The sequence below is a fragment of the Sardina pilchardus genome, chromosome 12 (genome assembly GCF_963854185.1).
Source record: "Sardina pilchardus chromosome 12, fSarPil1.1, whole genome shotgun sequence".
NCBI lineage: Eukaryota > Metazoa > Chordata > Actinopteri > Clupeiformes > Clupeidae > Sardina > Sardina pilchardus.
Window position 1 is genome coordinate 10008802 of NC_085005.1, and position 7639 is coordinate 10016440.

At 40.5% G+C, this 7639-nt stretch overlaps 1 long non-coding RNA gene and 10 other non-coding genes across 12 annotated transcripts; all 11 read right to left on the reverse strand.

The window, feature by feature from the left end:
- Positions 1 to 311: 311 nt before the first annotated feature.
- LOC134098131 (uncharacterized) lies at positions 312 to 7458 on the reverse strand. 2 transcript variants are annotated; one of them, XR_009941013.1, is made up of 14 exons: positions 7212 to 7458; positions 6677 to 6734; positions 6356 to 6405; positions 6047 to 6099; positions 5679 to 5728; positions 5373 to 5425; positions 4321 to 4377; positions 3893 to 3945; positions 3595 to 3650; positions 3169 to 3217; positions 2644 to 2669; positions 1370 to 1510; positions 946 to 1038; positions 312 to 772 (listed from the first exon to the last, which is right to left on the reverse strand). It is a non-coding gene; the product is annotated as an uncharacterized LOC134098131 (long non-coding RNA). The 2 variants fall into 2 exon arrangements; XR_009941012.1 differs by having other exon boundaries at positions 1593 to 2669.
- On the reverse strand, positions 2776 to 2846 carry LOC134098578 (small nucleolar RNA SNORD50). Its single transcript, XR_009941075.1, has one exon. It is a non-coding gene; the product is annotated as a small nucleolar RNA SNORD50 (small nucleolar RNA).
- Positions 3332 to 3402, reverse strand: LOC134098588 (small nucleolar RNA SNORD50). Its single transcript, XR_009941084.1, has one exon. It is a non-coding gene; the product is annotated as a small nucleolar RNA SNORD50 (small nucleolar RNA).
- On the reverse strand, positions 3742 to 3812 carry LOC134098579 (small nucleolar RNA SNORD50). The gene has a single exon (XR_009941076.1). It is a non-coding gene; the product is annotated as a small nucleolar RNA SNORD50 (small nucleolar RNA).
- Positions 4050 to 4120, reverse strand: LOC134098585 (small nucleolar RNA SNORD50). The gene has a single exon (XR_009941081.1). It is a non-coding gene; the product is annotated as a small nucleolar RNA SNORD50 (small nucleolar RNA).
- Positions 4473 to 4543, reverse strand: LOC134098577 (small nucleolar RNA SNORD50). Its single transcript, XR_009941074.1, has one exon. It is a non-coding gene; the product is annotated as a small nucleolar RNA SNORD50 (small nucleolar RNA).
- On the reverse strand, positions 5526 to 5593 carry LOC134098581 (small nucleolar RNA SNORD50). Its single transcript, XR_009941078.1, has one exon. It is a non-coding gene; the product is annotated as a small nucleolar RNA SNORD50 (small nucleolar RNA).
- On the reverse strand, positions 5830 to 5900 carry LOC134098582 (small nucleolar RNA SNORD50). The gene has a single exon (XR_009941079.1). It is a non-coding gene; the product is annotated as a small nucleolar RNA SNORD50 (small nucleolar RNA).
- On the reverse strand, positions 6202 to 6272 carry LOC134098580 (small nucleolar RNA SNORD50). Its single transcript, XR_009941077.1, has one exon. It is a non-coding gene; the product is annotated as a small nucleolar RNA SNORD50 (small nucleolar RNA).
- Positions 6510 to 6580, reverse strand: LOC134098586 (small nucleolar RNA SNORD50). Its single transcript, XR_009941082.1, has one exon. It is a non-coding gene; the product is annotated as a small nucleolar RNA SNORD50 (small nucleolar RNA).
- On the reverse strand, positions 6848 to 6918 carry LOC134098583 (small nucleolar RNA SNORD50). The gene has a single exon (XR_009941080.1). It is a non-coding gene; the product is annotated as a small nucleolar RNA SNORD50 (small nucleolar RNA).
- Positions 7459 to 7639: the final 181 nt, after the last annotated feature.

Here is a 7639-nt window from a genome sequence, read left to right on the forward strand (position 1 = left end):
TTAAGTCAACTACTGATCATTTGGAGGCCTATCATTCTAAAACTAATGAAAGTGCAAGTGTGTTTCAGCGTTTTAATCTATAAAAATAGGACCAGTTCTGGTTTTCATGCGTTTTACCATAACAGGCCACAAAACCGGTGAGAAAACAGTTGACCATAAGCCCAACATACCTGCTACAATAACTGACAGACTCTTTAAGTCTCTAAATGCAGACACAGTATAGGCTACTATATTTGTCTATGTGCAGACACATTAGAACCACAAATAGCTAGACATGGCTACAAACTAAAGAAATAACACATCAAACAGTGTGCGATATGGCAAAAATCATTTATTGAGAGAAAATGTATTTTAGTTGATCAGTTTTAAAGGACGATTTAATCAATTGCTTAGAAAAAGTGATTTGGAAATAGAACTAGGTCTCTGAATCTGAGCTAGAGGAAGAGCTGGATGAACTGGAAGTTGAGCTAGAACTTGAGCTTGATCTTGAACTTGAGTCAGAGTCCATATCTGCAGCCAACTGTAACATCCCCCACAAAAAGAGTAAGTTTGAATCTGAATCTGAATCTGACTCTGATTCAGATTCAGATTCAGAATCAGAATCAGAGTCACTCAAATAATGAAAGACGCTCTCTGGACCCATGACTTCACTTGGAATGCGGGGTTGCTGAGGCACAATGGTCACCCTTAGGTTTTCTCTGTCTGTCAGACTGCCGCTGGACCTGAAGACATTCCTCACTGTGGTGCCCTCTTCGAGCCGAATGGTTCTCGCCTGCACAAAAGGAAACCAGAAACTATCAGATGCTAATCATCTCCATTACTAATTGGTGTTAATAAACTGCATGAAACTGAAACTATGATAGGTTGATATTAATTTGCTTGTCGTGTATCTAGTTCTCCGGCCTGACATGTGCCTTGGGTATGACAGATTATGGCAACATTTACCTCGCCTTGTTCAACCATTGCCTGCTGTTGAGCTTGTCTGACAAGTGGACTTACATCACTCTCTGATATACATCTGGGATGAACAACTGCAACCTGTGTGTATACATAAGGTTTTTTAAGGCATACTTTTGACCACATCTCTCCACTGGTATCTAAATTGGGGTGGGGCATTGTGTTAGAATACATCTCCCCCAGTCCATGCATTTAATGAGACAGATCTCATGACTTGTACTGATCACAGCCAGGCTTGCAAGTGTATGCAATTTTATGATGACACTATATGATCCTCCAGGGAGAACATCACAGCAATTTACAACACTGGAATTACTGTTACAATACACAGGCTGAAGATGTACATCAAACCAAATTAGTTTGTCATCATACTGGGTAGTAATGCTATTATATTAAAAGCAAGGAAAATAACCTTTCGAGGAACTTCCTCCCTATTCCAAATACTCTGCTTAGGTTTGGTGCCAGAACTGGGAGAGCCTCTCAGATTGTCCAACAGTCGGTCATCAATTCTACAATCCTCAGAGACGGACCCTCTAGAAGTTCCTGCAGAGGACTTTGTGTGTATAAAGAACAGTTTAACACATTATATTCACCATTTTTAAGGTTTTTCTTTGTCAAATACATTTCTCCATTACCTTTAGACGTTTTGAGGTATCCATTTTAGGACAACACTGCAAGTACTGAAATCAGCCCAAATACTGTAGTAGAATTACATTCCATCACTGAATGTGTGGAAATCTAGAACATCTTTGTTAGCTAAAGTGTTTGTGATGACATCAAACTTTATGCAATTCTAGAACTAGGACACCAGATTGCATTGTGAGGCTGCAGGAGAGACAAAAAGCTGCCCTGCCCACCTTTGGATCCTAAGCCAAATTGCAAGTTATAGTTAGGATTTCGTAAGATGGGCCACAGCCATGAGTTTAAGAATTGCTTCTGCAATGGGAAATTAGCACAGTGCGCTGTACACAGTGTGATTAACTTGCTATGGATATTCTTGTCCAACAATCTCATTAGCGATACATAACCATTTTATATTTTTTATATCTTGACTTTCACCTTAATTCAGCTAGGATTTGAAACATGGTGGTGGTGCTTAGCAGATGTGTTTCACTGCATAGGCCTACTTCTGGTGGCCATGTCAGATCTTACTGAGCAAATCGGACAACTCCCTAAGTTGATTTGAAGGGATTTTGACTCCCTAATACAAGCATCCAAATAAAACACTTTTGCTGCCAAGTATTTCATTGTAGAAAACTAGTTGTATTTTGCCAAGGTGGAGGCTAAGGCCCTTATGGGATATTTATTCTACTGTAGATGACAACACAATTGATATATTGACAATTGAAATGCCAGAGACTTTAAAACATTTTATTTAAGTAATTGGTGACAGACCATTGCACAAAGTCATTTAAACCTAGTGCATTTGAGCCATGTAGAAGTAGCGACTTTGAAACATTAATAATCAATGAATTTACATGAATTAAGACCAAGAACACAATCCATCATCGTTTTGGGAAACAAATTGTTCAGTTCAGGAGGGAGAGCCCAAAAATAGCACTTTTAAAAAAAACTCAGATCAGGGGGGCTGGTATTGGAGTCCGATAGAGTCACTGCTAGGAGATTGGTTCACATCTTGGGGCCTACTTTATGATGCTTCCCATGTCCAGCACTTTGGCACTGTACCTTGAGACGCTCATGTGGAGGATTGCCTTGAGGGGAGACAAAAAAAAAAAAAACTCTTAAAATGGGTAACGTCGTTAAGTCAGCACTGGACTAGAGGCAAACTACTTAAGAGGCGCTAAACATGAAGGTTGCATTTCAGAAGTCAGATCCGATAAGAATTTCATTCACATGAAATCAGGTTCGGGATAGATTCATCCTTAAAGCAACCCCCAAAGCAATCCTTAAAACATTAAACTACTGCAAACATTATTTTAAGTGCAATCGAAAAAATTATGATCAAGATTCTGCCCAGAGGATCCCCCAACCCAACAGAGTTTGCAGTCCCGTGTCCCCTCACAGAACCATTAGAACCACCATTAATAAACTTTCATCCTTTTAACAAATAAAAGAAACCCTGAATGTGTCAAGTTTTACCTTCAAGTCTTTCTATGAGAACCCTTTAGACAAATTTTTTTCCCCTCCCACACCAATACAGGCAATCAACAGCTGCAACATGACACCAGTACAAGACAGACCAGCACTTACTCATTTTGTCAGTGCCACCAGAGACCGCTTCATGTGGATGAGGATCGCTCTGGGGGGATAAATGAATAAATATTTATTAAATAAATAAATTCTCTTAAAATAGGTAATGTAACCAAATCAGCACTTGACTAAAGAGGAAGGAAGTGCTAAACACAAAGGTTGCAATTCAGAAGTCAGATCCGATAAGAATTTCATTCACATGAAATCAGGTTCGGGATAGATTCATCCTTAAGGCAACTCACAGATCCATTAGCAGAAGTACCATTAATTAATGTAATCCTTCATCCCTTTAACATTTTTTCTTTAAAGAACCTAAAAGGTACTATTGTTGCATTCAAATCTCTCAACGAGACCAATACCATCCCCACCTCCCACATACGAAACGATCAAAACAGTAAAACCGGAAGCTAGGAGACCAGCACTTACCCATTATCCGGCACAGTACCACCAGAGACCGCTTCTTCATGTGGTTGAGGACTGCCCTGAGGAGAAAAATACATCAAACGCTTAAAATGGATAACGTCAAGTAGAGGTAAAAATACATGTAGAAAGAGAAGCCTAAACACAGGTTGCATTTCAGAAGTCAGATCCGATAAGAATTTCATTCACATGAAATCAGGTTCGGGATAGATTCATCCTTAAAGCAAGACACCAGAATCTCCCAGGTATTTAAGGTCATTACTTCACAACTACCACATTAATGTAGTAAGAGTTTAGTACTTACTTCTTACAGCTCACAGGCATCATGACCCATCTTCCATTCTCTCTTTACATGGCCTGAAAATGAGAGCCAACATTAATCCAGCTCTTATAGGGAGATCATTAAACTATACCAGCTAAAGAACAGCATAGAGTAGGCTACCATAAACATAGCAGGTTGCATTTCAGAAGTCAGATCCGATAAGAATCTCATTCACATGAAATCAGGTTCGGGATAGATTCATCCTTAAGGCAACTCACAGATCCATTAGCAGAAGTACCATTAATTAGTGTAATCCTTCATCCCTTTAACAACATTTGTTTTTAAAAAGAACCTAAAAGGTACTATTGTTACCCTCAAGTCTCTCCACGAGACCAATACCACCCCCACTCCCCATCTCACACGAAACGATCAAAACAGCTGCAACCGGAAGCTAGGAGACCAGCACTTACCCATTATCCGGCACAGTACCACCATCGACTGCTTTATTCATGTGGATGAGGACTGCCCTGAGGAGAAAAATACATAAACGCTTAAAATGGATAACGTCTCATCAAGTAGAGGTAAAAATACACCTAGAAAGAGAAGCCTAAACACAGGTTGCATTTCAGAAGTCAGATCCGATAAGAATTTCATTCACATGAAATCAGGTTCGGGATAGGTTCATCCTTAAAGCAACACCCCCCACCCCCCAAAAAAGGATTGTTTTGCAGTGAAACAAAACAGGTATCGTAAGACCCCTAATTGTCGGCCGTTTCGTTCGAAAATTCTAAAACAACAATGTTTTTCAATACCTTAAAATAACATTTGCTAAATGAACCTCACATATTTCGGTAGCCATAGGTGTGTAGATTAGAACAATATCTGGCTTGGTTCTTCCCGGGGCTTTTATCGCCTGAAATATCCAATTTAGTTTACTATGCTCGGGGTTTAGCGCTGGCCGGGGGGGTACATATTGTCGGCCTTTTCACATTTGACATCAAAGATTCTACAACAGAGCAAGATAGATCACAGACCGGATAATACGATACGTTGAAGTGCGTTCTATGACTCCATAGGCGCCATTTTGATAAGCTCAGGTGTCGTCACAGAGGCTGGCTACCGTGGGAATTCTAAACATTAACTGAATATCTTGCTCCGCTCTAGAATCTTTGCTGTAAATCAACGGTTAGCTCGTCGCTAATCAAAATTCCACCGGAGCTCCAAGCGGTTTTGTAAATACAGCCTTACAACAGTGTTTTACAGCTCTTCAAGTCACAGTAAAATGTCATTTTTTGGTACATGGGTCATTGAGAGACACTTATGGTGTGGGTGCTTGCGTTTCTTTATGAATCCTCCGTCTTAGTTTGTATAGAAATTAATATTAAGTTGCACATACACGGAAGTGTCCGACAACCCGTGCCGTCCGACAATACGTGCCTCTCCGATAATAATATCTCAGGAAAGTTAAGAATGGCATTACTTCACAACTACCCCATGAATGTAGTAAGAGCTTGGTACTTACTTCTTACAGCTCACAGGCATCATGAGCCATCTTCCATTCCATCTTCACATGGCCTGAAAACGAGAACCAACATTAATGCAGCTCTTACAGGGATATCATTAAACTATAGAGGCTAAAGAGCAGTATAGAGTAGGCTATCAAATAGCAGGTTGCATTTCAGAAGTCAGATCCGATAAGAATTTTCACATTAAATCAGGTTCGGGATAGATTCATCCTTAAAGCAAGACACCACCAGAATCTCCCAGGCATTTAAGGTCATTACTTCACTACCACATTAATGTAGTAAGAGTTCAGTTGGGTACTTACTTACAGCTCACAGGCATCATGACCCATCTTCCATTCCATCTTTACATGGCCTGAAAATGAGAGCCAACATTAATCCAGCTCTTATAGGGAGATTAAACTATACATGCTGAAGAACAGCATAGAGTAGGCTACCATAAACATAACAGGTTGCATTTCAGAAGTCAGATCCGATAAGAATCTCATTCACATGAAATCAGGTTCGGGATAGATTCATCCTTAAAGCAACAGCCCCCCCCCCCCCCCCCCCTCCCCTCCAAAAAAAGATTCCTGTTTTGCAGTGACAAACACGGGTAATATCTCAGGAAATTGTAGGATTTTGTCGTTACTTCACAACTACCACATGAATGTAGTAAGAGTTTGGTACCTACTTCTTACAGCTCACAGGCATCATGACCCATCTTCCATTCCATCTCTACATGGCCTGAAAACGAGAGCCAACATTAATGCAGCTCTTACAGGGATATCATTAAACTATACAGGCTAAAGAACAGCATAGAGCAGGCTATCAAATATAGCAGGTTGCATTTCAGAAGTCAGATCCGATAAGAATTTCATTCACATGAAGTCAGGTTCGGGATAGATTCATCCTTAAAGCAAGACACCACCAGAATCTCCCAGGTATTTAAGGTCATTACTTCACAACTACCACATTAATGTAGTAAGAGTTAGGTACTTACTTCTTACAGCTCACAATCATGACCCATCTTCCATTCTCTCTTTACATGGCCTGAAAATGAGAGCCAACATTAATCCAGCTCTTATAGGGAGATCATTAAACTATACCGGCTAAAGAACAGCATAAAGTAGGCTACCATAAACATAGCAGGTTGCATTTCAGAAGTCAGATCCGATAAGAATCTCATTCACATGAAATCAGGTTCGGGATAGATTCATCCTTAAGGCAACGTCAAAACAAAGGGCTGTGGCAACAGAACTAGGATTACCCAGGAATTCACTTCACAACTACCACATGAATGCAACAGGAGTTTGGTACTTACTTACAGCTCAGTGGCCTACAGACATCATGATCCATCTTCAATTCCATTTTCATGTGGCCTGGAAATAAGATCCAACATCAATACAGCTCTTGCAGGGAGATCATTAAACTATAAAGGCTACAGAACAGCATAGACTAGTAGGCTAGTGCTACCATAAACATAGCAGGTTGCATTTCAGAAGTCAGATCCGATAAGAATCTCATTCACATGAAATCAGGTTCGGGATAGATTCATCCTTAAAGCAACCCCCAAAGCAATCCTTAAAACATTAAACTACTGCAAACATTATTTTAAGTGCAATCGAAAAGATTATGATCAAGACTCTGCCCAGAGGATCCCCCAACCCAACAGAGTTTGCAGTCCCGTGTTGAAGGCAGACTGCATGCCCACCTCAATGAACTATGCTAGCTATGCCAACGGTGCATTGGTGCTTTACACGATTTCATTGCACAACATCAACATGAAATGAGGACAGAAAAAAAACACAAGAATGATAAATGGCCATGTAACGCTAAATCCAAGTAGCCAAGCTTACCACAGCCATTCTTGACCTCGAGGCACTTAGCATGCGTGCAACACGTGCTTGTTTAGCGCAACCATTATATAACTTGGAATATTTCGAAGTTTAAGTCTCTTTTTAGATCCAGTTTGATCGAAGTTACATGCTCTTCCACACATTACAGACCTTATCGTCATTTTGCTCAACGTGGACTATCTTATCAATTCAGTGTGACCGATTCCGACGCTGCGAGACGTCTTCGGGCGGGGAGAAAGACTGTGAGGTGCTCACGCGCTTTATATCCGGATCCCAGCCAGGGGGGAGGGGGGGTGCAACGCCGCTCCGCCTTCTATTTATGATAAATAAATATTCCAAGGGTTTCCATACCACTACTGTTAATATGAAAAGAAATGGGCACCATGACGTTAGACGTGTTTTATGCAGGGTAATAAGTAGCCTACAGA